We start from the raw sequence: 7,267 nt of genomic DNA, 5'->3' as shown, positions 1-7,267 counted from the left end.
CAGTCCTATGAAACGATCAATCTCAAGAACACCAAAAAATATATGAAGATCTAGAGGCTAAATAACATATTATTAAACAATAAATGTGTCAACAATGGGATCAAGGAACAAATCAAAAGATACCTTGAAACAAATGAAAATGAGGACACAACAATCCAAAATCTGTGTTACACTGCGAAAACAATCCTAATAGGGAAATTCATGGTATTACAGGCCTATTACAAAAACAAACAAACAAACAAAAACACTACAAAAGACAGCAACAAAAAAAGGGATAGTTCAAGTAAATGACCTAGCTTCACACTTAAGGAATTGAAAAAGAACATCAAAGCCCAAAGTGAGTAGAAGGAAGGAGATAATAAAGATCAGAGCAGAAACAAACAAAATAGAGTCTTAAAAAGGATGCAAAAAATCAATGAACCCAAAAGCTGATGCTTTGAAAAGGTAGACAAGATTGATAAGCATTTAACCAGACTCGTCAAGAAAAAAGGAGAAAGGACCCAAGTAAATAAAATAAGAAATTAAAGAAGAGAAATAACAACTGTCACCAAAGAAATACAAAGTATTGTAAGAAAATATTATGAACAACTATATGCCAATAAACTGGATAACTTGGGTGAAATGGATCCATTTCTGGAAATGTACATTCTTCCAAAACTAAATCCAGAAGAATCAGAGAATCTGAATAGACACATTACAGCTGGTGAAATTGAGGCAGTATTCAAAAAACTCCCGATAAACAAAAGCCCTGGACTAGATGGCTTCACAGGTGAATTTTACCAAATATTTTGAGAAGAACTAACACTTCTCCTTCTCAGATGATTTCATAAAATTCAAGAGGAGGGAAGGCTCCCAAACTCATTTTATAAGGCCAGCATTATCTTAGTTGTATAAAGATATTACAAAACAAGAAAATTATAGGCCAATATCACTGAAAAGCATAGATGCTAAAATCTTAAAAAAAATTAGTAAACTGAATACAGTAATACATCAAAATGATCATACAACATAATTAAGTGGACTTATTCTGAGAATGCAAGGTTGGTATAACATTTGCAAATCAATAAGTATGATTCACCACATAAACAAAATGAAGAATAAAAATCACATGATCATATCAATATATTGATATGATCAATACAGAAAAAGTATTGATATGATCAATGCAGAAAAAGTACTTGATAAAATCCAGCACCCATTTATGATAAAAACTCTTAGCAAAGTGGGAATAGAGGGAACATACCTAAACATAAGAAAGGCCATATATGACAAATGCACTACTAGCATCATTCTCAATTGGCAAAATTACAAGTATTTCCCTAAAGGTCAGAAAACAGACAGGGATATTGGCTTTCACCTCTCTTATTCAACATAGTACTGGAAGCCCTAGCCATAGCAATCAGACAGGAAGAAAAAATAAAAGACATCCAAATTGGAAAGGAAGAAGTAAAACTGTCTTTATTTGTAGATGACATGATACTGTACATAGAGAACCCCAAAGAGTCCTCCAAGAAACTATTAGAACTAATAAATGAATTCATTAAAGTAGCAGGATACAAAATTAGTATTCAGAAATCAGCTGCATTTTTACATGCCAATAATGTAAGGAAATTAAAAAACCAACAGAAAGGAAATTAAAAAACAATCCCACTTACAATTGCTTCAAAAAGAATAAAACACCTAAGCATTAATCTAACCAAGGATGTAAAAAACCTGTACTAGGAAAATTATAAGACACCGAAGAAAGAAATTGAAGAAGGTACAAATAAGTGGAAGCACATACCATGTTTGTGGATAAGAAGAATTAACATTATTAAAACACTACCCAAAGCAATCTGTAGATTCAACACAATTCCTATCAAGATCCCAATGACATATTTCACAGAACTGGAACAAATATTCCAAAAATTTATAGGGAACCTCAAAAGGCCCTGCATAGCAATAGTAATCCTAGGAAAGAAGAACAAAGTTGAAAGAATCATGCTACCTAATATCAATCTATACTATAAGGCCATAGTCATTAAAACAGCATGGGACTGGCATAAAAACAGAGACATAGATCAATGGAACAGAATAGAGAACCTAGAAATAAAATGCACACCTTTATAATTAATTAATATTCTACAGAGGAAATAAGCACATACAATGGACTAAAGAGAGTTTATTCAATAAATGGTGTTGGGAAAGTTAGATATGTGCAGAAAAAATCTAGACCAACTTCCTTTACCACACAAGAATAAATTCAAAATAGATCAAAGACTTAAAAGTTAGACACAAAGCTATAAAAATCCTAGAAGAAAACATAGGCAGCAAAATCTTGGGCATAGCTTGAAGCAGTATTGTATCAGATACATCTCCCCAAGCAAGGGAAACAAAAGAAAAAATAAACAAATAGGACTACATCAAATTAAAGAGTTTTTGCACAGCAAAGAAAAACATCAAGAAAATAAAAAGTCAACCCACAAAATGCAAGAACATATTCACCAATATATTTGATACGAGGTTAATATCCAAAATTTATAAAGAACTTAACAAAACTCAACACCAAAAAAAACAAAACACAATTAAAAAAATGAGCAAAGGACCTGAATAGATAATTCTCCAAAGAGGATATACAGATGGCCAATAAACATATGAAAAGATGCTCAACATCCTTAATCATCAGAGAAATACAAATTAATACCACAATGGGATGCCATCTCACACCTGTCAGAATGGCTATCATCAATAAATCAACAAACAAGTGCTGGCAAAGATGTGGAGAAGGGGAAACCCTTTTTCACTGTTGGTGGGAATGCAGATTGGTACAGTCACTATGGAAAGCAGTATGGAGATAGCTCAAAAAATTAAAAATGGATCTGTCTTCTGAACCAGTGATCTCACTTCTGGGAATATATCCGAAGGAACCCAAACCACTATTTTGGAAGAACATAAGCATCCCTATGTTCATTGCAGTTATTTAAGTTGAGAAAATATGGAAGCAGCCCAAGGGCCCGTCAGTAGATGCGTGGATAAAACAACTATGAAACATTTACATAGTGGAGTACTACTTGGGCATAAAAAAGAAGAAGGTTTTACCTTTTGTGACAGTATGGATGGACCTGGAGATCATTATGCTAAATAAAATAATCCAGTCAGAGAAAGACAAATACCATAGGATTTCACTTGTATGTGGAATCTAGTGAGCAAACTAACAAGCAAAATAGAGACAGACTCATAGAGAGCAAGATGGCAGCTAAGGCATGGGGTGGGTAGGGGTAGAAGGATTGAGCAGAAAGGAAAACGGATTCATGGACATGGACAACAGTATGGTGATTGCAGGAGAAAGGTGGGTATAAGGGGACTAAATGGTAATGAAAAATATGACAAAAATTACTGAATAAAGAGAAAATTAAAAAATATTTAAAATTTCTAAAAAGCAGAAGTCACCTTTTAAGTCTAAACTCACTACTGCCTCTGTAATTAACATAGTCCCCTCCTCTGCAACCCTCTTTTCTTAAAAACCTATGAAATATTGGCAGTTTGCTAACTTCAGTAAGACTGTAACTAACCAGCATAGCTCTCCCTTACTGAGGTGAGCAATAAGTCAAATTTTGTAGCTTTGGTTTTTGTTCCAAAGTTTGAATGGTGTCCAAAGTTTGTCACATCCTTTGACAGATGACAGCATATGACAGTATTTTTTTTAAAAAGATAACATGTTTGCTCAACTTCTCAAATGAATTATTTGTTGGGTATAAAGTCACATACCAAAGTGTGGGTTGACCACATGACTATGTCTTCCTCATGGAAAAAATATATTTCATTGAGCTATCATATTAATAAGCATTGAGAAACCCAAATCTTCTATTTGAAATGCACAGAATGTACTTCATTGATGTATAGCATCCATTATACAGAGCCCACATGTGACATTGACCTCATGAAGTAGATTTATCAAATATGACATGCTTGAAGTGTGAATTCTTGTGGCCTTAAGGGGAGAAAGGTCCTAGGAAATCCTGAGGAGTCAGCTTCATGACAGATAATAAATAAGTATACTTGGAGTTTCCTAGAATGAGACTGCCCCAGGCCATCTTTGAATCTTCCTCTAGATATCCTAGTCAGCCTAAAAATAGATGGGAAGTACACATATATGTGGGAAACTAATTTTAAGATAAACTCTCCAGTAGATGGTGGTGATGGGCTGGCAGGGAAGTGACTCAGCAGCAGCCCAGGGCTGAGTAGGGATTATATTGCCAATAGAGAGATCATGATGGATTGAAAAAAGTGTAGAAGACTTAGTTTTTAAATGTTTTTATAATGAAGTGCAAATATGATTGCAGATGACAGCCTTGTGGTCAAGGAGGAGAGAATGTTGAGCAAAGGACCTCAGATACATTGCATTCAAACAAAAAGGTGTTTGAGACTCAGTGGTTTATTATGTGCTAGTAATTTTGCCAGATGCTGTGGGAGCTGCAAAAATAAGCAAGCTGTAGCTTCTGTTCTCATGGATCTTGCAGTTTAGTAGGAATAGAACTTTTTGATGAGGCTATTTGGAAATGTTTGTGGCTGGTTTGGGAAAGAGGCCATTGAAGTCAAGGAGACACAGGCTGTAAGGTCCATTTGCCAGACGGTCATCAATATAAGGCTGAGTGCAGAAGGCTGAGTAGGAGGCAAAGAATGGGACTGAAGAGAAAGAAAAATGCTATATGTCACCAAGGTACAAGATAGTTAATGACTGCTTCTTTTTAAAATTTTATTACATTTGGATTATTTAGTAGGGATAGAAATTCTGAGAACCCTATGGGAACCCACAGTGGACGATATAAATTTTCAGAGAATTCTGATACACATTTATGAGAGGAAGTGAGCCTGGCTAATTATGATACCATTATATTACTTGAGATATTAACCTACAGAAATTGCCTGAAAATGTGAATTCACATGCATTTTGAAGCCTTCTTTTATAGGGAATATATATATCTGCAAAAATTGTTAGTAGCTACACAGTTCTTTCTGATCATTTTTTAAAGTATCTAATGCTGAGCCATTAGTACTAAATGTTTGAAGAATAAGATAGCATTGAATGATGATTATTTGGTGTTTACATCAATTCTAGGAGAAAAGGTAATTTTGGAGAAGGTTAGATGCTAATATTAAAGATAAATTGATAGAATCTAGGCCAAAGGTCTAACCACAGACTGAATTTGGGGTCAAGTTGTAAAATTCATGATTTCTTGTATTTATTCCTTTAGCCAAACTGTTGCACTTTGTACCTAGTATCAGCAGTAATTTATTCATAGTGTCTTCATGTCTGTAATTTATGCTGGCAACCTTACTTGCACTACTTGGGTTTGTTGTCTTAAAAAGCCTCCTTTCAGTGTGTGATAGTTGGGCTTTTTATGGTGACTAGAGAGAAGCTTGTTAGAAGTTAGGGAGTGCAGAGATGAAAGCGAGTCTTCTCAGGTAGGGTGTCTGCTCTGAATGCAATTTGCTGGGTGATAGCAGTTATCAAAGGAAACATTGGCTTCTGCTGGTGAGCCTGAGGAGAGGCTGAGGGGTTTTCAGAGCACATGCTGATGGACATGGGGTGAATAGTTGCCAGTGGGTTTAATCCTGGCTTGTTGCCAACCCAGTGCCTGGGCATCTCCCAATAGAAAATGACAGATGTGTTAAAGCATGAAGCACATGTATGACATGGTTTTGGATGGAGTCCACACACTGCTGTTTACCTTGGGTTCTTTTATTTTAACACCTGCTTTTCTTCACAAGGTAGCCAACCTTATGGGGCTGCAACTTCTGACAAAATTTTTTAAGGGGTATACTTACATCTTTCCTTTGTACTTACATTAATCACATGTGGTGGCATCTGTTGGCTGCATTTGTGATGGGGCCAAGTGGAAGATGATAGACCCACAGTTGCCTCATTTAATTATAAGGGAATCAACAGATCATCCCTGTGTCACATGCTTTGGTATCATGGCATTTCTAGCATCTGGCACTGCATGTGGTGCAGATAGGCTCATATAAATATGTGGCAGGGGGAAGAAGCCCAAGGCAGACAGAAATCAAAAACAAGATTACAGGCAGAGCCAGAGTAGTGGCGCATTTTTGGAAACACTGAAATATTAAACAGAGCCTTTACTTGAGCAGCAGATTGGCTGTGCATGGTATTTTCTGATGCTGGGGGTTAATGTTGCAATTAAAAAAAAAAGAAAACATATTGAGGAAGTGCCTTAAAAAGAGGACAAGCATTAGTTGAAAGAGGAGGTGGCATTGCTCATACTGTTTACTTTATTTACTTGTGGCATTACTCATTGTCTGCTCAGGTTGTGTAGTTGTATAACAGTGTTTGAAAGCACATTTTGCTTCTTATGGGAACACTGCCACTGTCATTTGGAGCTTACATTGCCTATGCCAAATAGTAGGTCTGCAAAAGCATTCTTGTCCTTCATGTAGGTAGGCATGCCAGAAGTGGTGACTGTACCAGGAGGGGGTATAACCAAATGAGGAGAAATGATTTAGGAATATATAAACAGTATGTATTGCATGTTCTTGGAAAAACACCCAATTCTGTCTGAAGGGGAACATCACAGAAAGTGGAGGGGTTTGAAAAAAAAGTAATTTGCCTCTTAAACAGTACTCTGCAGATCCTATTTGGGCTGGAAAAGAGGCAAGTTCCCTTTGCCTTTTCTTCCTGTAAAGTGGGAACAACAGGAAGGCACAGTTTCCCAACAACTTAGTCTGTTCCTTGATTTCTCACCTACCACTTTTCAACCGAAGAAAAATCAGTAGGAAAACAAAATTTAGTATTTTTTTACTAGAATATTATGTGACAGACCATTTTCTGTTTTCTCCTCCTGGTTCTTTTATTTTGTATATGGTCTCGCTAATGCACTATTAAATTTAGCCAAAAAGCATCACTCATTTTTTTTTCTGCCTTCCTGAGCAATAGGGTGAGATCTGGCATATTTACTTTTCAAGTAATAAAACCTTGGAATAAGACCTTTCAGCCAACAGTAGAGCTTTCATTAATACTGACATAACCCAATAAGTCTGTCCCCTCAGAAATTCTCTGTGAGGTTCCAGAGTTGGGCTTATGAAGCTTGAAAGTGTATGTTTGTTTTCTTGTACCATAGTGAATTTTTCTTTTAACTCATGATACTAATTTTATATTTTATTCAGAGAGAAAACAGATGTGTGATAATTTTTCTGTCTATAAATGACAAATCAGGTGTAAAATTAGTAATTTTTAAAATTTTCACATGCAATATTTATTCTTTTAAAA

Source organism: Phyllostomus discolor, chromosome 4, assembly GCF_004126475.2.
Source record: "Phyllostomus discolor isolate MPI-MPIP mPhyDis1 chromosome 4, mPhyDis1.pri.v3, whole genome shotgun sequence".
Classification (NCBI taxonomy): Eukaryota; Metazoa; Chordata; class Mammalia; order Chiroptera; family Phyllostomidae; genus Phyllostomus; species Phyllostomus discolor.
The sequence above is the reverse complement of the archived record's forward strand: the minus strand, read 5'-3'. Positions refer to the sequence as shown.